The sequence below is a fragment of the Cetorhinus maximus genome, chromosome 3 (genome assembly GCF_964194155.1).
Source record: "Cetorhinus maximus chromosome 3, sCetMax3.hap1.1, whole genome shotgun sequence".
NCBI classification, from domain to species: domain Eukaryota; kingdom Metazoa; phylum Chordata; class Chondrichthyes; order Lamniformes; family Cetorhinidae; genus Cetorhinus; species Cetorhinus maximus.
The window spans coordinates 142,639,187-142,665,736 of NC_135881.1; the positions used below are offsets into that span (position 1 = coordinate 142,639,187).

Here is a 26,550-nt window from a genome sequence, read left to right on the forward strand (position 1 = left end):
ACCACCTGGCCGGGTTCATTCCCTAATACCAGGTCCAGTATTGCCCCTTCCCTAGTTGGACTATCTACATATTGTCTCAGGATGCACCTTACAAATTCTGCACCATCCAAACCCCTAGCATTAAGTGATTCCCAGTCAATATAGGGAAAGTTAAAATCACCCAACACAACAACCCTATTGCTTTACATCTTTCCAAAATCTGCCTACATAACTGTCCCTCAATCTCCCGCCGGCAATTGGGAGGCCTATAGTAAACCCCCAACATTGTGACTGCACCCTTCCTATTCCGGAGCTCTGCCCATATTACCTCGCTGCATGAGCCCACCGAGGTGTCCTCCTGTCGTACAGCTGTGATATTCCCCTTAACCAGTAGTGCAACTCCCCCACCTCTTCTACATCCCTCTCTATCCTGCCTGAAACATCTAAATCCTGGAATGTTTATCTGCAAATCCTGTCCATCCTTCAACCAAGTCTCTGTAATAGCAATAACATCATAGTCCCAAGTACTAATTCAAGCTCTAAGCTCATCTGCCTTGCCTGTTATACTTCTCGCATTGAAACAAATGCATTTCACACCCCCAGTCCCACTGTGTTCAGTAATTTCTCCCTGCCTGCCCTTCCTCTTGGTCCTACTGGCCATATTCACTGGTTCCCAGTCATTTATTTCACCTGCTGACCTATTGCTCTGGTTCCCACCCCCCTGCTATACTAGTTTAAACCCTCCCGCGTGACACTAGCAAACCTCACAGCCAGGATATTGGTGCCCCTCCAGTTTAGATGCAAACCGTCCTTCTTGTACAGGTCTCACCTGCCCCGGAAGAGATCCCACTGATCCAGATATTGGAAACCCTCCCTCCTACACCATCTGTTCAGCCACGTGTTCAGCTGCACTATCTTCCTATTTCTAGCCTCACTGGCATGTGGCAAAGGGATTAATCCTGAGATTACAACCCTAGAGGTCCTGTTTTTTAACTTTCTGCCTAACTCCCTGAACTCCCGCTGCAGGACCTCGTCACTCTTCCTGCCCATGTTGTTAGTACCAATGTGTACCACGACCTCTGGCTATTCTCCCTCCCCCTTCAGAATGTCCCGTACCCGATCAGAGACATTCTGGACCCTGGCACCAGGGAGGCAACATACCATCCTGGTGTCTCTTTCACGACCCCAGAAGCGCCTATCTGAGCCCCTGACTATAGAGTCCTCTATGACAATTGCTCTTCTGTGCTTTGACCCTCCCTGCTGAACAACAGAGACAGCCGTGGTGCCACTGCTCTGGCTACTGCTGTTGTTTTCCCCTGATAGGCCATCCCCCCAACAGTATCCAAAATGGTATACCTGTTAGAGAGGGGGACAGCCACAGGGGATTTCTGCACTGACTGCCTGCCCCTTCTAGCGGTCACCCATCTATCTGTCTGTACCTTGGGTGTGACCACATCTCCAAAGCTCCTCTCAATGACGCTTTCCGCCACCTGAATGCTCCTAAGTGCATCCAACTGCTGCTCCAACCGATCCATGTGGTCTGTGAAGAGCTGCAATTGGGTACACTTCCTGCAGATGTAGTTGTCTGGGACACTTGAAGCGTCACAGATTTCCCACATCCCACAGGTGAAGCACTTCACCCCAGCAACTGCCATTTCTAGAACTATTTAATAAATTAATTTAAATCTAATAACTGCCTATTGACTCCTTATTAACTATATGTTCCCTAGGGCTAGATTTCTACTATAAATGCTAAATTCTAAGAACAGTAATCCCCTGATTCTGGTCTAGATACCCTCTACTTATTAATTAAGTGATTAATTTATTTGGTTTAATTAGTTTAACAATGTTTTAGTTTCAAATTCATTGTAGATTCTCTACCATCCAATCAGGTCACAGAATTACCGTGACGCCACTTTAAATTTTTTTTTTAAGACCCGAGGTCCGCGAATCCCCGAGGTAAGGTTTTTATACTCACCTCTCTGGAACTCCGCCCTCTGACTCTGCTCCCTGGAACTCTCCTCGTGCTCTTTTACCCTGTGTCTCCGCCGCTCTCCTCGTGCTCTTTTATCCTGTGCCCCTGCTGCTCTCCTCGCGCTCTTTTATCCTGTGTCTCCGCCGCTCTCCTCGTGCTCTTTTATCCTGTGTCTCCGCCGCTCTCCTCGTGCTCTTTTATCCTGTGTCTCCGCCGCTTTCCTCACGCTCTTTTATCCTGTGTCTCCGCTGTTCTCCTCGCACGTGGAAATGAGTCAGGAAAGTCAGAAAACTAGGCATGACTGGCATAGTCGCGAGAGGAAATTTACCGTGGGAGAAACTGTATACATGAAGAACTTTGGAGAAGGACCAAAGTGGTTACCGGGTGAAATAAGTGCAGTGACTGGGCCTCTATCTTACCACGTGGAGGTGGAAGGCCAAGTCATATGGAGACATGTGGACCATCTAAGGAAGAGAGAAACCATGCACCAAGAAATGATTCCACCAGTGTTTGCGACCGGATCAGCATTTCCTGTTGACAGAACTCAACCCAGTTCTGACCCATCTGTTGTCCTTCAAGAGTGGAGGATACAGATCTGCAGGAGCCCACCAAAGCACCTGATGTTCAGGCAACTCCGGAAAATAAGGTTCTGACAAGACATCTTAAGTTGTGGAGCTGAGATGCTCTACGTGCATAGGGAAACCCACAGAAAAGACTGAATTTGTAAATTTCTTATCAGTGTAAATACTTTGCTGTTTTGAGAAAATTGTAATTGTAAATATAAAACATATTTCTGAGGAAAGGGGGAGGGATGTGGTAATCTGATGTGTAATATACCTTTAAGAAGAATGTTATAATGGAAGATCACATGATCTTAGTATCCAATAGCAGAGTAGAATGGGCTACCTCTGTAGTTAGTAGTCTGTAGTCAGTAGTTAGTAGTTAGTAGCAGTGGTAGTGTAGAGGTAGAGTTTGAAGTGTTAGCACATGTTTAGTTGCTGCTGCGTACCTTTGGAAATAAACAGAGTTTCTACCCATGAAGTGTCTGCTACTCAACTCTATCATTAGTACCAAATCAGCCACTCCTTACAACAAGCGGGTGAGAAGGATCCAACAAACTGGTGACTAGGATCTATAGATGGCATCGAGCATGTTCCTCATGCCAAATTTAGCTCTTGCCAAATTGATTCTGTCCTTGAACTCTCTGGGACATCCTCTTTCTCCAGCACTGCAATGCTCTCATTAACCAAAACAGCCACCCCTCCTCCTTTTCTCCCGGCCCTATCTTTCCTGAACACATTGTACCCAGGATTTTTAACATCAGTCCTGCCCTTCCTTGAGCCAGGTCTCTTATCACCACAACATTCAAATCTCACATGTAACTCACCAAATGTACCTCTGCTATACAATAATGAGGAACAGAGAAAATAGGTACTGCAGTCCAGTTAGCCTGACATCAATTATCAGGAAAATGCTAAATCTATTGTTAAGGAAGTCTTAATAATGCACTTAGAAATTCACATTGTGATCAGAGAAAGTCAACATTGTTTTATGAAGAGACCAAGAGTGATGTTTGCAGATGATACAAAGGTACGAAGGTAAGCTGTGAAGAGATACAAAGAGGCTGAAAAGAGATACAGACAGGTTAAATGGGTGGGGTAGAAGGCGGCAGATGAAATATAACGTAGGCAAGTGTGAAGTTATTCACTTTGGTGGTAAGAATAGAAAAGCAGAATAGTTTTTCAAAGACATGAAACTTACTACTGTTGATCTTCAGAGAGGTTTGAGTAAACTTGTACAAGGAATACAGAAAGTTAGCATGCAGGTACAGCAAGCAATTAGGAAGGCAAATAACATTTTGGTCTTTATTGGAGGTGGTGCACCCAAGGTTCACTAGATTGGTCCCTGGAATGAGAGGCATATCCTCCAATTAGATGCTGAGTACATTGAGCCTATACTCTCTGGAGTTTAGAAAATTGAGAGGTGGTCTCATTGAAACACCAAAGATTCTGAAACGGCTTGACAGGGTAAACACTGAGAATTTGTTTCCCCTGGCTGGGGAATCTCGAACACGGTGGATTAGGAGTTGATAATTTACGGCTATGATTTTGAGAAATATTTGCACTCTTAATGTTTGTGAATCTTTGGAATTTGCTATCCCAGAGGGTTGTGGATGCTCCATCATTGAATATATTTAAGGCTGAGATAGACAGATTTTTGGTTTATCAGGGAATCAAGGGAATGGGGGAGCGGGCGGGTAACTGGAGCTAAGGCTGATGATCAGCTATGATTGTATTGAATGGCAGAGCATGCTCGCGGGGTTGTATGGTCTACTCCTGCTCCTATTTCTTATATAACCAGAACTTAGTGCCAGATACAAATTCACTATAACCAGAAATAAAAACAGAAAGTGCTGGAAAAACTAAGCAGGCCTGGCAGCCTCCGTGGACAGAGAAAGAGTTAATATTTCGAGTCCAATATGACTCTTCTGAAGAACTCTGTTTCTCTCTCCACAGATGTTGCCAAACCTGCTGAACTTTTCCAGCACTTTCTGTTTTGCTTATATCTCACTATAACCAGAATTGAGTACCAGGGCAGTTTTGGAATGATCGGAGTTGGCCAATAAAAGGATCATTGAATAGTTTGGCTCTGCTTTGCAGTTAATACATATTTCTTCCTGAGGCACAAAACAAAGGAGAAAACTGTTTTCTTCTGTTTCTAACTCCTTTGCAATGCCAGAGGATGAATGCTGTTTTCTCTGAGGAGGCTGGAATGCTTATACCTACATGAGGTGCAAGCCTTGGAGAAATAAGGAAATAAGGCAGAGTGATATCATGATACATTCCACCACATTTTCTTTGAGTTAAACTGGCTGAAATCCCATTCTGTGTGCACAGGCAGCAGTGGATCTTAGGCCTTGCACCCAGCCCCGTACAGTTTGCAGCACCTGATCAAAGCCTAGGCATAAACTTGTGACCAGCCAGAAACTATGGGAGTGAAATTGGTCTATGCCGGTAGTGCAAAATGGGCTCATAGCGGATAGACAGCTAATTTTTCATTGAGTCCGATTATATTTCTACTAATATTCACAAAACAACTGTTCAATCCCTTTTTGGGCACTCATTTCGGAGTCTCATTGTTGCTTTTACCTGGCTTGTTGTTAAAAATCTGGTGATATTTTCCATGTTGATGGAAAATAAAAACTGGTGCAATGCAGAACAGAATGTCGATTCACTATGAGCCCATTTTGTACAGCCAGCTTAGACCAATTTCACACCCTAAGCATTTTCTTTTCATAGTATCAGCAGTGTGGGATTCAGGATAGGAAGCCTTTTGGTTGCTATTTACTTGTGTTGTGCCCTGGATTCCCAACCTTATTTTCAGGCACAAGCCTGAACCTATGGTACGTCAACTGACTGAAGTGACCTGGCCTGACCCCACAGGTTCAGGTAGGTCGGGTGATATAAACTTCAGGTGTGTTTTTCCTTAGCTATGTCCATGCTTGGGTGGTGGGAAAATCAGTCCTAATGTTTTTAAAACAGTCATAGGTATATAAATGCAGTAATTCATGAAGGTGGTGATGGAGGGTTACTTTCCTTGTCACCATGACAATTGACAAATTGACTACTTGTTTTGAGCCATACTAAACTGTCATCCAGGAGAAGTTCATGCAACTATTAATTAGTTTTTTTTTGCCACTGATCAATAAACACAGAGCATGAAATGGATGGTTAGCCCACAGCACCTTTGAATCATGCATGATTTTCACCAGCCTCTGCCATGTACATATACATCTAGTGATGTGTTTACGTAATAAACTAATAGAGGATTTTATTTTCAAAAAATTTAGAGAAAACAAATTGATACAAGATGGAAAATATGGCTTGCAGCCTGCACATCTGAAGTTGTGGAACGATTACAGCAGAGGTTAATTTAGAAAATAGATGTATAGTTGTGCCTTTTTACATCGTGGGTGGAATCTTCCCATCCTGCTCGTGGCCATTTTTGTGGTGGGCTGGAGCGGAGAATCTAGAGGGAGACAAAAAATCAGAATCCCGCCAACATAAAAACAGTTCGCAATTCTCCCGACGACGAGTTAATGGCGGGTCGGGTATCCCGCTAACTAGTGGCGTGAACGCCATTTGCATTCATTTCCAACTGATGAATGTTTATTAAATTAGCTGCTTGCCAGAATCACGTGCCGCCTTCCAATCTTGCATCGTGCCAATGGGAAATCATGTCACTGTGAATCTCATTTGAAAAAGCGCAGTGCACAGGCCCGACCTCACTTCGCTTGCAACTTCAAGGTGAGTGTAACATTCATAGCTTACCTGCCACAGTGCCACACCAGTCTCGTTGTGCTGCCAGTGGGATGCCACACTGCTGGGGCTACAGGGTTGGTCTGCTCCCAGCGGCTGCCTCCTTAGTCACAAGGACATCGCTGTGCAGTGGTACTCAGGCAGGGCTCGACATTCAGGCAGAGACCAGTAATGCGGCCGGGGTGGGTGTGTAGGTTTGGTCTGCTCCAGGTGGGTGCCACCCATTGTCCTAAAGGACACAGCTGTGCAGTGGCACCTTTGTAGGGCTGAACATTCGGGGACCAGCATCTCGAATGGTGGGATGGGGGGTGGGGGGAGAGGAAACAAATGGGGTTTGGGGGGGAGGCAAGGGGCAGGAAGGCTTTGCAAGGGGTGGGGGAGAAGGGGTAAAAGTGGCAGGCACAGGGGAGACCGAGGGGTGGGAAACTGGAGCCCGACAAGGGAACTTGAAATGCTGACAAAGAAGGGATACTAGATGTATGAATGGGAGGGGGTGCACACAGACTCTGGAATAGGAAAAGGGGGTGTGTTAGTGTGGCACATGAGGGATGGGTTGCACGGAGACTCAAAGGGAGGGGTGGCTGGGAAGGAAGACAGTGTAGTCTTGAGTCGTGAAGGCAATGGAGGAACTCTGTGACAGTCAAAGTCCTTGATCTGGGGCCATCAGTTGGGAGTCAGAGAGTAGAGGCACTCCTTGAGCTCAGAGTCACTGCATTTTAACATTAACAGATAGAAATGTGAAATTTGGGAATGCAGTCAACCATTAAGGAGGCACAGGTGCTGCATGTATGGCAGCCCATCAATGGAGGCCTGTCATATGCTTTCCAGAATTGACATTCATAATGGGCCAAAGGGCATCCGGTCATTAATCATGAGCAATTTATTGTTAATTGGTATGCCCAATCAGAGATTGGAGCGCTGAGCTAGGTTAGGTAGGGCATGTCACTCAAACTTTCTCCAGCCACTGACGGATTGAGATGTCAAGTCTCAGGGATGGCATCTTGGTCACCTCGATGTGTCTGGTTGGCCTCAAATATAAGGATGCATCAGTGACTAGTCTAGTAGGGCAGAAGCCACTCTGGACCATGACAGTTGCCATGGGTAACAGATTTTGATCTTCACGATGCTGACCCATTAATCATTATTCTGATAAATTTATCATTTCTGAGAGAAGGATAAAACAATCATGAATCCAGGGCTCACTGCTGCCTTTTTAGTGTTCCACTTCAATGGAGGAGGAGGGAGAGACGATGCTAAGCGCATCTTTAGGAGGAGGCCCCATCTGAGGTCTGGGGTACAGAGGAGCCACAGCAAGAACATGAGGCTCAGGAAGATAGACCAAGACCACAGAGGCGACTCACCAGACCTAGGGTATACCGAAGAAGACTCTTCTATTTACAGGTGAGTGAGAGACAATGCCATGCAGATCTACACTTGTCCCAAGCTCTGGTCGATCACGTCTACCACATTCTTCGTCAGGACCTAACGCTTTTGGAGTGGGAAGATATCCCCTGCCAGTGGACTTGAAGATCATTGTCGCGCTCAATTACTTTACCTGTTGGTCTTTTCAGGGATCCACAGGGAACCTGTGCGGCATCTTGCAGTCCACAACATATAGATGCATCAAGGTGGTCACAGATACCCTCTACAGCAAGGCACATCACTATATGAAGTTTATACTCGAAGAAGATAGCCAGGTTGCGAGATTCAGTGGCTTTGCAGCTATCTTAGACTTCCCAAGAGTGCAGGGTGCAATTGACTGTCCCATGTGGCTTTAAGGGATCCAGGACAGCAGCCCCTAATGTTTATCAACCGTAAAGGCTATCATTCCATCCATGTTCAACTGGTGTGTGATCATCAGAAGCACATCATGCCTGCTTGCGCCAGGTACTCTAGGAGTTGTCATGACTAATAGATCCTGAGTTACTCCCCAGGTGCCTTAGATATTTGAAGGGCCTGTGTCTACAGGGATGGCTGCTTAGGCATAAGGAGTACCCACTGAAATGCTGGCTGATGAAATCCATCCGTCTCCCTCAGAGTCCTCAGAGGTATAACGCAGATCACAACTCCATACAGTCCCTACTCGAGCACACCATTGACATCCTGAAGATGCACTTCCAATATTTGAACCTCTCAGCTGACACACTGCAGTACTCTCCCAATAGGGTATCCCACATCATCGCAGTGTGTTTGTGCCCTTCACAACCTGGCACTGCCAAGAGGTGGTCCCTTGCCAGAAGGTGAAATGGAGGGGGATGACAGCTCCTTGGAGGATGAAGAACAGGAGGCCCAGGGACCTGAAGAGGGTGATGAGGGTCAGCTTCCACAGGACAATAACACTGAGGAAGCAAGGCATGGAGACTGTGCCCTCCTGAACCTGACTTTAATTGCTGCCAGATTCCAGGAGGAGTAAAGTGAAGGCAAGGCGAGATAGGCACATTTCTCCTGGCCCTGAATGCCTTCCTATTGCATTTAAACAGATGTCCAGCCAGTCACATTGAGAGCAAGTTCAGCATTCACACTTGCACCTTCTAGCCTCATGATTCATCAGACCACGATCTCTAAGAAGGTCAGAGGTACACCCTGTATATGCGTTTACTTTGGGAAGTGAGTCCGCTCAACAGCGAGAATGCTGCGGAAATTTACTTGATGCAGTCATTGCCACATTAATGAGAAACTACAGTGGCCAGTGAGATGAGGATGTGGTTGGGGATCTCCTTCTCCCGTCCACGTCATGTCCTTTGGCACTACCACTGCGGCGATAACTGCCGCTAATCCCTCAAGGCTGCTGAGCTGCCCTCACGCAATGGTGTTTCATCAAGAAAAATGGTTACAAGCACTTTAATCACACACTTCTAGTAAAGATTTTAACACACCTCCCTGACATCACACAAAGGCGTAGAAACTATCTTTAGTGACATTGACATCACCTGAATGTGAATCTTACAGAGGGACACTATCATTGAGTGGGAGGATGGCTAAACCTCGACATAAGAGGATTCAAATGTATATAATCACAATGCTGTCAGTCAACCAAGCAATTCACATAAACGTCTAATGTATTTATAAGAGTGCAATATTTTTACACTGGTTGCACACAAGTGGCCCAAAAGTGATTTCAATATTTCTTAACTTTCCTAACCCTACCACTATACCTGGATGCAGCCCTGATATCCACAGCAGAAATGGGGGCAGCTTGCTGACTGCTATGACCTGATGTCTGTGATGACCTTGGTGGACGTCCTCTGGTGGCCTGAGGCCAGGAGGGTCTCCTGCTCAGGGGCAGTTGCACTCTCCTCAGCCTGAGCAGCTGGACTGGATGGAATCACAGGCAGAAGGGATTCAGACACCCTTGGAGTGTCCTGAGTGGAGGCCTCTGGAGTGTTTGGCTGACGCTCATCCTCTATGTGGGTTGCTGAGGGCCCCGCCCTGACTCTTTGGCGAGGAGAGGCACCTGGAGGAAGATCAAGGGCCCTTGTCCACCTTTCACCTAGATATAGATGGTGCCCACCAGCGTGTGTGGCCATGGAGTGCAGGGCCGAACGCAAATCCAACAAGACCTGCTGGACCAAGGTCTCCATGGTGGCTGCCAACCTTCCCATGGTGACCTCAAGGCACTCACATATTGGTGCCATGACATCAGACAGAATGTGAATGGTCCCCTCCATCCTTTGCTCTATCTGCTGAGTGACTGCTGAAACTCTGCGTGATGTTACACCGCCTGTTGTTGCATGTCCAGCATTGAGTTGGTGGCCACTCACAGAGTCTCATCATCTGATTCGGACTGACCAGGTGGTTGGTCTCCAGCAGCCCTCTGAGTGCCGGAGACCTGGGCTGTCTCTGCCCCCGACTGCTGCAGGGAAGTATCAGTGAGGTTCTCCAGCAGGTAAGCCCGAGCCTATTCTAGAACTATGCCCCACCGAGATGTGTGTCTCTGCGCTGTTGGGGGGTGCGGGTGAGTGCAGTGACGGCTCTTCCTGAGCTTCCTCGCCTGACATGGCCTGGGGGCTGGGGCTTATGTTGGCCAACCTTGTGGGGCTCTATCTGCTGCAGCAGATCTGCCTATAAGAGAATGAAGAGAGTTTTAATTCATGAGCAGGCAGATTACAAGATTGCATGTTACACACTGTGATTGTCAAGATGTGATGAACTCATGGAGGTCTGATCCGTACAAGGTTGCTGGGACAATCCAATCTTCCCTTCCCCACAGGAATGATCCCTGTCCTCCCCAGTGAGCTCAGCGGCATCCTCCTTGGACTGCATGAGGGGAACAATGTCAGCCATCCCTCCCCCGGTCTGGGATCTTTCCTGTCCGTTGTGGGCAAGCTTGCCCTGGATGAAGACAAAAGAAAGGCATGTGATGAGAAGGGATGGAGCCGAGGCTGGGAAACATGCATGGCCCTGGTGTGTGGTGAGCCCTCCCCAGAAGGGGCTGAGAATGGAGTGTGAGCAGCATGAATAATTGGATGGTGGTGATGTGAAAGTTTCCAGGAGACAATCAGTGGTGATATGTGTTCCCTGCTAATGGTTGTGTGAGATCTCTGAAGAGAGTAGCCCTTTGAGTGCATGATGCCATGATGGTGCCATGATGCCTCCTCCTGGAGGGAGTTGAAGGATGACTTACTCTAGTGGAGAGGATTAAATCATTCATCCTCTTCTTGTACTGGATGGCATTTCAGGTGTGGTGGCCAGTCACACTGACATCCTCTGCAATAGCCACCCAGACCAGAGAGGTGAGGCTGGTGTGCTTCCTGGAACCGTCCCTGAGATAAAGCACATCCTTTTACTTATACACTCCTCATATCAATGCCTTGAGGGCGTTGGGGCAGAAGTGGGGTGCAGCCTACTTCTTGCCTTCTTTCTATGGTCGCCAGGCATCTCGGCATGTCTCCTGGGAACAGGTGGGCTGGAGAGAGTGAGATGTGCGTGCTCGGGTGGCATTTAAATATGGTGCTTGTCAGGACTCTGTCAGGAACTGGCAGGCGAATAAATCAGCTCCCAACCTTCCAGGTGAATCGGAGAGATACTCGCTTGTGCATAATTAATTAGCTTCCAAGCGTGGAATTGGGCACGATTTCCTGCCATTCCAACAGTGGGAAACACGCCACAAAACCCGCTTGCCACCGCACTTAGGGCAGAAGTTTCTGCCTGTTGGGTGGGCGGGCCCGACCCAATCTCTGGTGGGCGGGGAGCCGATCCCTGCTGGAGAAGCGGGCCCTGCCGCCATTTTAAGTGGGCGGGCCAATTAAGGCCCGTCCAGTGTGACATCTGGTGGGAAGCTTCCTGTGTGGGCGGGAGGATTCCCCAAAAGCGAGAGTGCGCTCTTTCGCACATGCACACGAAAGAGCGCACATCTCCCTGAGGCTAAGTGCTGCCTCAGGGAAATTGCTGAAAGTTGCACAAAGATTAAAAATAGAAAAAAATTAAAAAATCCTCCACATGTCCCCCTCATATGACAACATCACACAAGATGAGACATGTTAATAAATTTCACTAAAATTTTATTAAACTTTTTTAAGTCCTACATGAAATCTCATCCCGCCGGTTGATGAGGTTTCATGTTTTTCCTATTCCCCGCCGGGGCTCCTGGCCTGCCCACCAACCTTAAGGTTGGATGGGCAGGTCCTTTAATTATTTTAATGTTCCTGTCAATGGCCTCAATTGGCCATTGACAGGTCGGTGGGACAGCAGCTGATTTTGCTGCGGGCCCGCCTTCCTGAAGATTTAAATGGGGCGGGATGACGTCGGGGGTTCCCGTGTCATTTTGCGTGTTGGCGAGCGGGCCCCGTCCCGTGCTCGCCGATGGCAAAATTCAGCCCTTAGTTTCCAAAGCAGAAAATTCCGCCCCATATTTGAATTGTGTATAGAACTGAAAAAATGCTGCAATTTTTTGCTATTTATATAGAAAATGCCAATCTTAACACTGACTTTTTAACAGTAAAGAAGCTCACTGAACTGTATAAAGACTCCAAAAGCCTTAAGGCATGAAAAATAAATCATAGATATAAAGATAAAAGGTCCACTGGAGACTTGGCAGCTCCAATGTGTAATCAAAAGTTACAAAGTGAATTAAAGATAGGACATTCTTCTTCACTTTTGTCTCATCCATATTATTACTTCTTTAGAACTCAGCACCTAAAGATGGAAATGAATTCACAACAAAATCATACTTTAATCTACTGTGGAGGCACAGCTCCTGTAAAAGTTCACACATAATTTAACTACCATAATAGACTCTTAGTGAAAGAACCTTTCAGTTTCACGTCAATAGCTGAGAGATTATATACTGACTATACTTTCAATGTCAATGGCTGTAGGAGACATATACAAATCAGGATACAACCCAGAGAGTGCTCTACAGAAGGTACTTGACACGGTTTCTCATGTAACTCTATGAAAATGAAAGCAGCAGTTATGCACTTTAAAAGATAATTGATAAAAAGAAAAATTAACAAATTTTAGCATCAAAAGATATGCACAATTTTTAAAACAACTTTAAATAATGAAACTATCTTTCAGCAACTGAACAGTCAATACAAAGTCATCAAGCACTGCATGACGTATCAATGGCTGTGTCATATCTGAGAATATTGTGAAAGGCCAACCATATATTCACTGATGCTTGGTCTCAGTATGATTGGATTCCATTACCCTTTGCACATCTGTAATATTTAAAAGGTAATTTTAAAACAACTACAGTAAGTCTACTCTGCAATTCTTGCAGTACTCCCAGTTGGGAATTATTGATATAGCAAAACATTCTCGAATTTGGGACAGCAACCAGATCCCAGTATTTAAATTTAGTGTGCATAACCAATCACACCTTGGGAATAAATGGAATAATATCCTGATATTTTATTACAGTCTTTCACAAGGGCTACCAACATAATAACTAAAACAACTGGAAAAATATAATTTACATGAAGCAGCATATATCAGATCATGCTGAACAACAATTATTTATTTATGATTTGATTACTGTAAAGAAAAAGTGTATACTGTCAAAAATTACATAGATCAAAGCAGGATTCCTTTAGCAGTTTACTTCTATCAGATGGATTGAATTTTACTTGTCATTCAATATATAACAGAGCAGAACTTGTTTTCACTAATATAGATGTGAGAAATGAAATCATAACTCAAGGGTTAATTAAAATCACTAAAATGAAAAATACATCTCACCAGACTGAAGGCATCTTGACTGTGAATGAAAAGATTTTGAAACACCAAGGGTCTTCATGCTGGTGCTTGCCAATAATTCCTTTAGGTCCGTAATCAGCAATGCTCTTTCACCAACTGTCACTAAGACAGAGAGCTCAAAGCTTACATATAGCAAGAGAGAGGTGCCCTCGTTTCTACTATCAAATCAGTTCTCCATAAAGCCAGAAGAAAAAATCAATTCTCTCATTACTGAATTCTGTGAACTGACTGGTGAATCTTTAGCTTGTGTGAGCAGGAATTCGGAAAGTGGTACAGCATTACCACACTTCTGTGAACAGAACTAAATCCTCATGTAAATGCAGATTCATTTTGCACTCAATTGAATGACAGCCAATAAATGTTCAAAAAAAAACTTGAACGCCTCGCTGCCTAATGCAGTGCAAACGGTTACAGTACTTGCATGTACTGTCTGCTGACTGAAAAACATTATTTAATCTTATCAGCACACTACCAGAGAGGGATACAAATTGAATTAACTCTAAGTTGATATGTAGCTTTAACGATGAGAACATTTTGAAGAACTTTTTTACATATACACCAGGCATAGAATTGCTTCAGTTTTAAACTGAAGATTGGTAAACCTTTGGTAAGGCCTTCAGAAGTGGTAGCCTTTCAGCAACAATGACAGCAAACATCAATGATATGTACAGTGAACCTTTGCAGCAGGAACCAGTGTCTGCATCAGCAGATCCAGACAAATAAACACCACATAACAAATAGTGTACATTCTGATTAAATAACAGATTTCCTAGCAGTTTCATTATTGTAACTTAATTGAGAGGGGTCAGGCTATGTTAGTAAAACGCACAAATTCATATCTTCTTCGGCGTCAATGGTGTTATCTGAACCACCTGACTGCTTTAGAGCCCTCCAATTCTTCCGGGCATCCATTATTCTTTATACATTCCCATTCATTTATTTCCCTTGAGTTCTGAAGAAGAGCCATATTCGGCTGACTGTTAACTCTGTTTACCTCTCCACAAATGCTGCCCGACTTGCTGAGTATTTCCAGTGCTTTCTGTTTTTATTTCCAATTTCCAGCATCCACGGTATTTTGCTTTTAATTTATATTCCATTTATTTCCCTTGTTTTATTTATTATCTTTAGATTACTTTCTAATAAAGGATTGGTTATGTGCTTCTTCCTCCATGCAACTCACACATCGCTGTGAACAGCAAAGCAAATGTACCCTGGGAACACAAAGAGATAAGAAGAATACTGGAGGCAGCATTGGGTGGACAATGTTAAAAAAAAGACAGACTTCTAAAAGTTTATTTCATCACCAAAGCTGCCTACCGAACTTAAAATAAATGGGTGTTGTAACTGGCAAATAAGCCTTACTACCAGTGCTAACTAAAATGACTCCAGAACACCTCGCTGGTATATCTAATGCAGTATACATACCAAATTAAACTTAAAGAGCCACCATGGGTTCTTCCTAAATGTATGTGAAGTTTCAAAAGGCAAAATAAAACTGTTTTTTGTCATTACATTATTCATAATCTTTGTTTTTCCTCTGTTAGTCATGTCCCTATGATGTCCAGATACCCTGAATTATAGTTCCCTTTAATAGATGATCCAGGTTCTAAAAATGGCAATCCATAATTATTCTAAATGTAAAACTCCAGTTCCAAACATAAATGACTCTATTGCCAGTATGTTTGTTTGGCTCTGTCATGGAACCTCCTATTTTTACCCTGATGTCCACTAGAGACTTCACTTGATGGACATTGGAGATAATGGATGGCTATTTGTCCAACTGATGCTCTGTGACAGATTTGGTAAATTGAGACCCGAGTCAAACAGATATATGGTACTCCAGATTTGATTATTCATCAGTCAGGCGGGCTCATTGATGAAACCTACTTCTGGGTCTAAGATTCTTCACACTTTTAGATAACTGCCTGGCAACAGCAATGGTCTAACAAATAGGTGTACAAGCAGCAGAGTACTTACCCAAGCTCTGTGCTGCTAAGTTACATAATTTTAGCCAGTTAAATTCAATCAGTACCCCTATATATATTTGATAGCCCCTAGGTCTTAGCCCTTGCCTATTCCCTCTGGACTTTGACTAAGTGGAACAATTCCCTATGTGGAGGAAATGTGCATGTCAATTAGGAAAACAGAAACAAAAGCTGGTTAGAGTTTTCAATGATTTTGCTGAGAGATTCTAAAGCTGCTCTTATTTATATTCATGTCAGCTAGGTGTTTGTTCTAGCTGTTTTACTCACCTGGCAGGAACCTCAAGGTAAATTTATTGCTTTTGCTAAATTTAGCTGCTCGGTCTTTTTGGCAGGTGGGATTAGTAAAGTTGCCAGGCTTATATTTGTCTGGCTATAATGGAGCGCAGGAACATCCTGCACTCATGGGTTGGCTCTCAGGCATCTAACAGTCATCAGGCCGTTAATTGGTTTAAGTTGGGTCTTCCTCTCCCATCTTGGCAGGAAGTCTTGCCTCAGAGAGCTGCTGGCCAAAAAAATGCCCCCTGTGCTGCATCTGAGAACCTGGCAGCTCTTGCTCTGGCCTGCTGCTCCATTGCTCAGATTTCCTCCTTCTCAGAAAGGCTTTCCTATCCACTTCTAGCACCTGTTGTAGCCACAATGCGCTTCTACTTTAAGAGGTGCAGGCTGACTTGAGTTGGTGCTAGCCTCATACGAAGCTGGGCCCCCAGCTGAGTGTGCAGCCTCTCAGCAATGTATTTAGCACTGGGCTGCATGCCACAATCATGGAGATCAGAAGGCAGCATGAAGTTTATGTGCTGCTTGGATCACTCCATCAGGCGTGGAGTAATCGCGTATCACAATCTCTATGCCCGCTAACAAGCCTTATCCAATTTTTAGCCCAGAGTTTTATCTGCATATTCTCTACACAGCCATTGCTCTGCTTCGAGTGCAGTATAATTTGAGTTAAAGATTATTGCTTGTGGTGCCAATAGACATAAATCTTGTCACTTGGTGTTTGTACGGGGAGACGATGTTTACAGTGCTCTGAAACTTTAAAACTCTTACCTTTTTTTCACTACAGTTCAATGTGATATTCCTATTCAGCCATTCAGTCTCATAAAAGTAGCAAAAATATGTTACAGTGCTTATATAGCTTGACGGAGAGGTAAAGGCCAGAGAGAAACAATTAGCTCTGGAATAAAAGATTTTCCAAACAGGGTTTCCTAACCATTCCTTGCAACCAACAAAAGTGTTTGCAGCTCTTTCCTGTGGGCTCTCTTTATTCCAACTGACATCGTTTTTCTCAGGAGATCAAGACAGTGTTCAACAGAAGCCTCTGAATATGTGGTTCTGATAAAACACTTAATGGTATAGTCAGCAATTGGGCTATTATCATCATTGACAATAACAAAAAGATCCTGCTTGGAAATGCTACAGCTTGAAAAAGACATCAAATAATTATACATTTCAGGAGGAATCTTATCGGACTAAAGCATGAACCCAAGCTCATCGCAGACACCAGTTACATAGTATTATTTCAACCTCTAGTTTCAATAATATGATGTTATGATTTGAATTTTGCTCATGTTAATATGTTTGTATTCCCTAATGAGATTTAATCAAATTTTTGTATTATTGAGAATAAAATAGATTCAATCTTTGTTGCTTATATTTCACCCTATACAACATATTTCCCGTTTTCATGCTGGTGAATCCTGTACACCAATGCAAACAATGACCTGTGAAAATGAAGAATATTACAGAGGCAAAATACTGCAGATGCTGGAAATCTGAAAGAAAAACAAAAAATTCTGGAAAATCCCAGCAGGCCTGACAGCATCTGTGGAGAGAGAAAGACAGAGTCAATGTTTCCAGCACCTGCAGTATTATGCCTCTGTAATATTCTTTATTTTCACAGGTCATTGTTTGCATTGGTGTACAGGATTCACCAGCATGAAAACGGGAAAGATGTTGTATAGGATGAAATATAAGCAAAGAAGATTGAATCTATTTTATTCTCAATAATACAAAGATTTGATTAAATCTCATAAGGGAATACAAACATATTAACACGAGCCCTGAAGAAGAGTCACACGGACTTGAAACGTTGACTCTGTCTTTCTCTCCACGGATGCTGTCAGACCTGCTGAATATTACAAAGGCACTTGAATAGTATTTGCTGTTAACCTGAATATTTAAGTGAAATACATTTAAAGTCAGGAATAAAAAATGCTGATATTGTTCTACAAACCATAATTTTTCAAATTTCTCTGATAACACTATTTATCCCCATCTGGAAAGTCATTAGCATCATGACTAGATATTTTGGAAAAGTACCGCCATGCTGCACAAGCAGTCATAAAGTTATGCAATAACTTAAAGGGGTCGAACTGGCTAGCATTACAGTCTAGCCCTGTTTACAAATATAGCTGTACATGATGAGATAGTTAATATGTGTGATTTTAAGTAAGATAAGTTTAATATCCTGGGTTCATTTCAAAATTATTATTCTAACAAAACAATCCTTCGGTTTGAAGTAACAACAGGGCAACCTATGACTGTTGCTCCTGTTGCTGAAGAATGTGCCCAAGCCAGTAAAAGCATGCAGAAGACACCACCTACCCAAGAACACCAGCTCTTTAAAGGATCTAATGTGCTTGGGTTGGTTCCACATAAAATACATGCTTTGGAATTATTAAAAGTGCTTAGAGATAAGTGTGCTGTCTGTTTCCAACCGTCTGGATGGAGGTCTGCCCAACAGTATCAGCAGTGAAAGTCGCAACACAATATTATTTTGGACTTGTTTTTAACTATAAACTGGGCAGCAGCAATACAAGGATCGCTCCCTTTGAAATCTCAACTTACAATTTAAGCAGAAATTTAATTTAAAGAAAAGAAAGACTTGCATTTATATAGCATTTTTCATGACCACCAGACATCTCAAAGTGCTTTACAGCCAATGAAGTGTTTTAGAAGTATTGTCACAGTTGCAATGCAGGAAACACAACCACCAATATGCATAGAGCAAACTCCCGAAAGCAGAAATGTGATAATAACAGGCGATCTGTTTTTGTGATGTTGATTCAGGGATAAATATTGGTCAGGACATCAGGGATAACTCCCCACCTCTTCTTCAAAATTGTGGCATGGGATCTTTTACATCCACGCAAACAGGTAAATGGGTCTCAATTTAATATCTCATCCAAAAGACAGCACCTCTGCACTGCAACATTGACCTTGATGTTCATGTTCGAGGCCTGGAGTGGGACTTAAACCCAGAACCTTGTAACTCAAAGGTTAGAATACCGCCAACTGAGCCACAGCTGACACACAAACAGTATTGAGGCCAATCATGTGGCTAAACCGACTTAGTGCAGAACTGAACCATACAGAATCACAGAAATGTTACAGCACAGAAGGAGGCCATTCGGCCCATCATGTCTGTACCGCTCTCCGAATGAGCAATTTACTAAGTGCCATTCCCCACGCCTTCTCCCTGTAACCCTGCACATTCTTTCTTTTCAGATAACAATCTAATTCCCTTTTGAATTGCCTTACCTGCCTCCACCGCACTCTCAGGCAGTCCATTCCAGATCTTAACCTCTTGCTGCATGAAAAGTTTTACCTCATGTCACCATTGCTTCTTTTGCCAAGTACCTTAAATCTGTTCCTTCGTGTTCTTGTTTCTTTCACGAATGGGAACAGTTCCTCCCTATCTACTCTGCCCAGTCCCCTCATGATATTGAACACCTCTATCAAATCTCCTTTCAGACTTATCTTTCCAAGGAAAACATTCCCAACTTCTCCAAACTAGTTTAGTAACTGAAGTTCCCCATCCCTGGAAACATTCACATGAATCTTTTCTGCACTCTCTCTGAAATGTCCTCACATCTTTCCAAAAGTGCAGCATCCAGAACTGGACGCAATACACCAGTTGAAGCTGAACCAGTGTTTTGTACTAGTTTAACATAATCTCCTTGCTCTTGTACTCTATGCCCCTATTAATAAAGCCTAGGATACTGTGTTATTTAAACCTGTCCTGACACCTTCAGTGACTTAAGCACATATACATCCAGGTCCTGCACCCCTTTTAGAATTATACCCTTTATTTTATATTGTCCTTCCATGTTCTTTCTACCAAAATGAATCACTTCATGCTTCTCCACATTAAATTTCATCTGCCAATTGTCCTCCCATTCCACCAACTTGTCCATGTCCTTTTGAAGTTCTACACTATCCTCCTCACAGTTCAGCTTCCAAGTTTCATATCATCTATAAATTTTGGAATTGTGCCCTGCTCTCTACAATCTAGGTCATTAATATATATCAGGAAGAGCAAGGGTCCCAACAATGATACCTGGAGAGATCCACTACAAATCTTCCTCTGGTCCAAAAAATGTCCATTAACCACTGCTCTCTGTTTCCTGTCACTCAGCCAATATCATATCCATGTTGCTACTTTCCCTTTTATCCCATGAGCTATAACTTTGCTCACAAGCCTGTTGTGCGGCTCTGTATCAAATCTACATCAACAGCATTACCCTCATCAACCCTCTCAAAAGAACTCAAGCAAGTTAGTTAAACATAATTTTCCCATAACAAATCTGTGCTGGTTTTCCTTAATTGACCTGTTTTTGTCTAAGTAACTATTCATTTTGTCCCAAATTATTGTGTCTAGAAGTTTCTCCACCACCAAAGTTAAACCACCACCAAAGTGTGCTTGCACACGAGCAGGGGAGAGACCTCATCCTGATTGAGACACAGCCAGAGTGAGTGTGGGTATTGGCAATTTGGTGCACAGTGGGAATTGAACTGGTGAATATTTCTCTTTAATTTCTCCTTAAGTTTTGTAAGTTCAGTAGTCTAGTTAAAAGGTCAGTAAGGTAGATGATTCAGCTGACTGTCTGACAGGTAACTGTCAATCACCTGAAGCCGGATGCGGGCTTGAATAGGTGTTGATTACTATTTGAAGCTTAACTAGTGTGAGTCATCTCAGCTGACCTCAGCTTTACTTAAGAAAGGGACTATTAGGGTAAGTATTTACCACTTTTATCGCTTATAGTTTAAGGTCTTTTGTGGTTTATAGTTTGTATATTCTGTAGTAACGAGAATCAGGAAAGAAGGGCCCTAGAGTAATTGATTTAGAAGGTTTAATTTAAATGGATAAGTCATGGCAGGAGAGCTCAAAGTCATGGTGTGTTCCTCGTGCTCCATGTGGGAAGCTGGGAACATTTCCAGTGCCCAGGACCAGCATGTGTGCAGGAAGTGTGTCCAGCTGCAGCTCCTGGAAGCTCGGGTTTCAGAGTTGGAATGGCGGCTGGGGACACTGGGGAGCATCTGTGAGTCTGAGAGCATCGTGGATAGCATGTTTAAAGAGGTGGTCACACCGCAGCTAAAGGGACTTGAGGAAGGAAGGGAATAGGTGACCTCCAGACAGTCCAAGAGAAACAGGCAAGTAGTTCAGGAGTCCCCTGGGGTCCCACTCACAAATCGGTATTCCATTTTGGAGGCTGATGAGGGTGCTGGTTCCTCCAGGGAGTGCAGACAGAGCCAAGCTTCTGGCACCACAAGCAGCCTGTCTGTACAGGAGGGGAGGAAGGGAGGAAGAGCAATAGTAATAGGGGATTCTATAGTCAGGGGAACAGATAGGTGCTACTGTGGCCGTCAATGTGACTCGAGGATGGTGTGTTGCCTCCCTGGTGCCAGGGTCTGGGATTTCACTGAACAGCTGCAGGGCATACTGAAGGGTGGCAAGGCAGAGGTCATGGTACATGTTGGTATCAATGACATAGGTTGAAAGAGGGATGAGGTCTTGCATCAAGAATTCAGGGAGTTAGGCAGTAGACTAAAAAGCAGGACCTCTTGGGTTGTAATCTCTGGATTACTCCCAGTGCCACATGCTAGCGAGCTCAGAAATAGGAGAATAGCACAGATGAATATGTGGCTTAAGCATTGGTGCAGGAGGGAGGGTTTTAGATTCCTGGATCAATGGGACCGTTTCTGGGGAAGGTGGGACCTGTACAAGGGGGATTGACTACATCTGAACCAGAGCGGGACTAACATCCTTGCGGGCAGGTTTGCTAGTGCTGTTGGGAGGAGTTTAAACTAATTCAGTAGTGGGAGGGGACACAGAATGTTAGCAGAATAGGGGCACATCGTGGAAAGTAAAACAATCAAGTCAGAGGGTACAGCTGCATTTAGTTTCAAGGGAGTAAGGCAAGGCTGGATGCCTCTACTTTAATGCCAGGAGTATTGCAGGTAAAATGGATGAGTTAAGGATGAGGATTGACACGTGATATAGTAGCCATCACAGAGACGTGGTCGAGGGAAGGGCAGGATTGGAAGCTCAACATTCCGGGATATAGAATCTTCAGGCGAGACTGGGGAGGGGGTAAAAGAGGAGGAGGCGTTGCATTATTAGTTAAGGAGTCAGTTACTGCAGTAAGGAGAGATGATATCTTGGAGGAGGCATCGAATGAAGCTTTGTGGGTAGAGCTTAGGAATAAAAAATGGGCAGCCACTTTGTTAGCTGTTTATTATAGACTCCCAGATAGTCAGCGGGAAATTGAGGAGCAAATATGTGCATAATTCGCGGAGGTGTGTAAACACAATAATAGGGTAATTATATTAAATGATTTCAACTTTCCCAACATCAATTGGGATAGACATAGTGTTAAGGGCTTGGATGGAGTGAATTTCTCAAAATGTGTACAGGAGAACTTTTTAGGTCAATATGTAGAGGGTCCAACAAGGGACGGTGCAGTGCTGGACCTAATTCTGGGGAATGAAGCCAGGCACTGGGTGGTGGTGGGGGAGCATTTTAGTGATAGCGACCACAACATGGTATAATTTAAGCTCGTTATGGACAAAGAAATAGACAAGTTGCAGAAAAATGTTTTGGATTGGGGGAGAGTTGATTTTAGCAAAATAAGACAGGATCTGGCCAAGGTAGACTGGGAACAGTTACTTGTGGGGAAATCTGCAGAAGAGCAGTGGAGGGCATTCAAAAAGGGAATGGGGAGGGTACAGGTTCAACATATTCCCTCTAGGGTGATAGGAAGGAGTAACAAGGCCAGAGAACCATGGATGACCAGATATATTCAGGATACAATGAGAAGAAAAAGAGAGGCTATTAGCAGGTACAAGGGGAGCAAATCAGCAGAGGCATTAGTGGAGTACAGAAAGTGCAGGGTGGAGCTTAAGAAAGCAATTAGGAGAGCAAAGAGGGGATATGAGAAAGCTCTGGCTGGTAAAAGTAGGGAAAATCCCAAGATATTCTATAAGTATATCAATGGGAAGATGATAACCATGGAAAGAGTAGGGCCCATTAGGGACCAAGGGGGCAATCTATGGGTGGAGCCAGAGGACATCAGTAGAGTGTTGAACAAATACTTCGCATCCGTCTTCACCCAAAAGAATGAGGATGAAGGTATCAAACTCAGGGAGAGAGACTGCGAGGTTCTTGAACAATTTGATATAGGGAGTGACAAGGTATTGGAGGTGTTGGCAGGCTTAAAAGTGGACAAATATCCAGGTCCAGGTGATTTGTGTCCCAGACTGCTGAGGGAGGCAAGGGAGGAAATCGCAGGGGCTCTGACCCAAATTTTTAATTCCTTTCTGGCCACGGGGAAGGTGACAGAGGACTGGAGAACAGCTAATGTGGTTCTGCTATTTAAGAAGGGCAGTAGAGATAAGCCAGGGAACTACAGACCAGTGAGTCTCACGTCAGTGGTAGGGAAACTATTGGAGAAAATTCTGAAGGAGAGAATCTATCTCCATTTGGAGAGGCAAGGTTTGATCAGGAATAGTCAGCATGGCTTTGTCAGAGGGAGGTCATGCCTAACAAGTTTGATTGAATTTTTTGAGGTGACCAGGTGTGTAGATGAGGGTAGTGCAGTTGATGTAGTTTATATAGATTTCAGCAAAGTCTTCGACAAGTTCCCACATGGGAGACTCATAAAGAAGGCAAATGCACATGGGATATAGGGAAATTTTATAAGATGGATTTAAAATTGGCTTAGCTGTCGGAGGCAGAGGGTGATGACAGAAGGCTGCTTTAGTGACTGGAAGCCAATGTCCAGTGGCGTACCACAGGGATCTGTGCTGGGTCCCCTATTATTCATCATTTATATAAACGACATAGATGACTATGTGGGGGGTAGGATTAATAAGTTTGCGGATGACACAAAGATTGGTTGGGTCGTTAACAGTGAGATTGAATGTCTTGGGCTACAGGAAGATATAGACGGAATGGTCAATTGGGTAGATAAGCGGCAGATGGAATTTAACCCTGAAAAGTGTGAGGTGATACACTTTGGAAGGAGTACTTTGACAAGGAAGTGTTCAATGAACAGCATGACACTAGGAAGTTCTGAGGAACAAAGGGACCTTGGCGTGTGTGTCCATAGATAGTTAGCGGGGTGGTGAAAAAGGCATATGGGACACTTGCCTTTATCAATCGAAGCATAGATTACAAAAGTAGGGAGGTCATGTTGGAGTTGTATAGAACCTTGGTGAGGCTGCAGCTGGAGTACTGTGTGCAGTTCTGGTTGCCACATTAAAGGAAGGATGTGATTGCACTGGAGAGGAGATTCACCAGGATGTTGCCTGGGGTGAAACATTTAAGTTATGAAGAGAGGTTGGATAGACTTGGGTTGTTTTCATTGGAGCAGATAGCACTGAGCGGTGACCTGATCGAGGTGTACAAGATTATGAGGAGCATGGACAGGGTGGATAGGGACCAGCTGTTCCCCTTAGTTGAAGGGTCAGTCACGAGGGGACACAAGTTCAAGGTGAGGGCCAGGAGGTTTAGGAGGGATGTGAGGAAAAACTTTTTTACCCAGAGGGTGGTGACGGTCTGGATTGCACTGCCTGGGAGGGTGGCAGATGCGGGTTGCCTCACATCCTTTAAAAAGTACCCGGCTGAGCACTTGGCACGTCATAACATTCAAGGTCTGGTAAATGAGATTAGGTAGGTAGGTCAGGTGTTTCTCACGTGTCGGTGCAGACTCGATGGGCCAAAGGGCTTCCTCTGCACTGTATGATTCTGTGATTCTGTGAAACTGGCTAGCCTGTCGTTGCTGGGTTTATCCTTATACCCTTTTTTGAACAGGACTGTAATATTTGAAATTCTGCAGTCCTCTGGCACCACCACTGATTCTAAGGAAAACTGGAAAATTATGGCCAGTGTCTCCACAATTTCCACTCTCGCTTCCCTCAGATGCATCTCATCCAGTACTAGTGCCCTATCAATATCTCCTCATCAATTTTAAATCCTTCTAGTGTAAAAATTACTTCCTCTTTCACTGTGACCTTGGTATCATTTTCTCCCTTGGTAAGGACAGGTGCAAAGCATTAATTTAATACCTCAATTGCCACCTGCCTCTATGCACAAATTCCCTTTTTGGTTCATAATTGGTCCCACTCCTCCTTTTGCCAACCTTTTACTATTTATGCCTATAGGTGAGTTTGGGATCCTCTTTTATATTAGCTGCCAGTCTCTTTTCATACTCCCTCTTTGCTTCTCTTATTTGCTTTTTCACTTCCCTTCTGAACCTTCTACATTTGGCCTGGTTCTCAATTGTATTATCCACCAGGCATCTGTCATTAGCACAAGTTTTCTTCTTCATCTTAAGCTCCATTTCATTTGTCATCCTGGGAGTTCTGGATTTGTTTTCCCTATCTTCTGCCTTCATGGGAATATACCTTGACTGTCACCAGGCTATCTCCTCTTTGAAAGTATCTCATTGTTCAGGTACCGTTTTTCCTGCCAATCTTTGATTCCAATTTATTTGGCCCAGATCCATTCTTATCCCATTGAAGTTGGTTTTTCTCCACTTAATTATTATTACCTTGGATTGCTCCTTATCCTTTTCCATAGCCACCCTAAATCTTATGATACAATATCACTGTCCCCTTAGTCTTCTCCTACTGTTATTTGATCCACTTGGCCCACCTCATTCCCAAGAAACAAATCTAGCAATGCTTCCCTTCTCATTGGAATGCAAACATACTGCTGTAGAAAATTATACTGAACACACTCTAGAAACTCTTATCCCTCTCTGCTTTTCACACTACTACTATTCCAGTCTATTTTCAGCTAATTAAAGTCTTCCATTATAACTACTCTATAATTTTTGAACATCTCAATAATTTACTTGCAAATTTGTTCCTCTACATCTTTCCCACTTTTTGGTGGCCTATAGACCACACAAAACAACATAATTGCACCTTTGTTTGTTCCTTAGCTCTAGCCAAATCGATTCTGCCCTTGACTCGTCTAGGACGTCCTTTCTCTCCAGCACTGCGATATTCCCCTTAATCAATACTGCCACCCCTCCCCCTTTTCTTTCTTCCCCATCTTTCCCAAATACCTTGAATCAGGAATATTTAATACCCAGTCCTGCCCTTCTTTGACCAGGTCTCTGTTATAGCCACAGCATCATATTTCCTCATGGCAATCTACGCTTGTAGCTCACCAATCTTATTTACCACACTCCATTCATTGACATACACGTAGTTACCCTGATTTACACTTTATTGCTTTCTACCTTTTTTAAATAGATCCAAACCAGATGGTGAAGTACAAAACAAGACAAAATTATTTTTCTTGATTGTAGGCTTATTCACAGCCCAGAACAAAAAAAACAGTAAAAACTGGGAAAAAAGAACACAGGCCCAAACTGGTGACGTATACCTTAAAACGGAACACCAGTAAAAACTGGGAAATAAGAGTACTGAACCAAACTGTTTTTTTCCTTCTCCTTTTTCCTGCCTCCTAACTCTACTACCCCAGCGTTGCAGCTGACTATCTTTATAAATAATCCCAGTCCTCAATCAAAAGATGTACATCACCTGAGTAGGTTTAACAACATAATCAACAAATCATTAACATCTCTTACTCTGACCCCACCTAATAACATAATATTCTCTTCCCCAGTGCTAACTATCTCGCCCAGTATGCTTTGCCCCTTGGTATTCCTTTCCGATATTACATCCTGGTGTTAGTTAGTTTAAACCGACCCCAGTGGCACTAGCAAATCACTCGCAAGGAACTCAGTCCCAGTGCTGTTCAGCTGCAAGCCTTCAGGCTTGTACAATTTCCACCTTCCCC

The 26,550-nt window shown here is 43.8% G+C and overlaps 1 long non-coding RNA gene across 1 annotated transcript; it reads right to left on the reverse strand.

Moving 5' to 3' along the window:
- Positions 1-5,759: 5,759 nt before the first annotated feature.
- On the reverse strand, positions 5,760-13,860 carry LOC144673382 (uncharacterized). Its single transcript, XR_013574301.1, has 2 exons — positions 13,456-13,860; positions 5,760-5,983 (listed from the first exon to the last, which is right to left on the reverse strand). It is a non-coding gene; the product is annotated as an uncharacterized LOC144673382 (long non-coding RNA).
- Between the last annotated feature and the right edge of the window lie 12,690 nt (positions 13,861-26,550).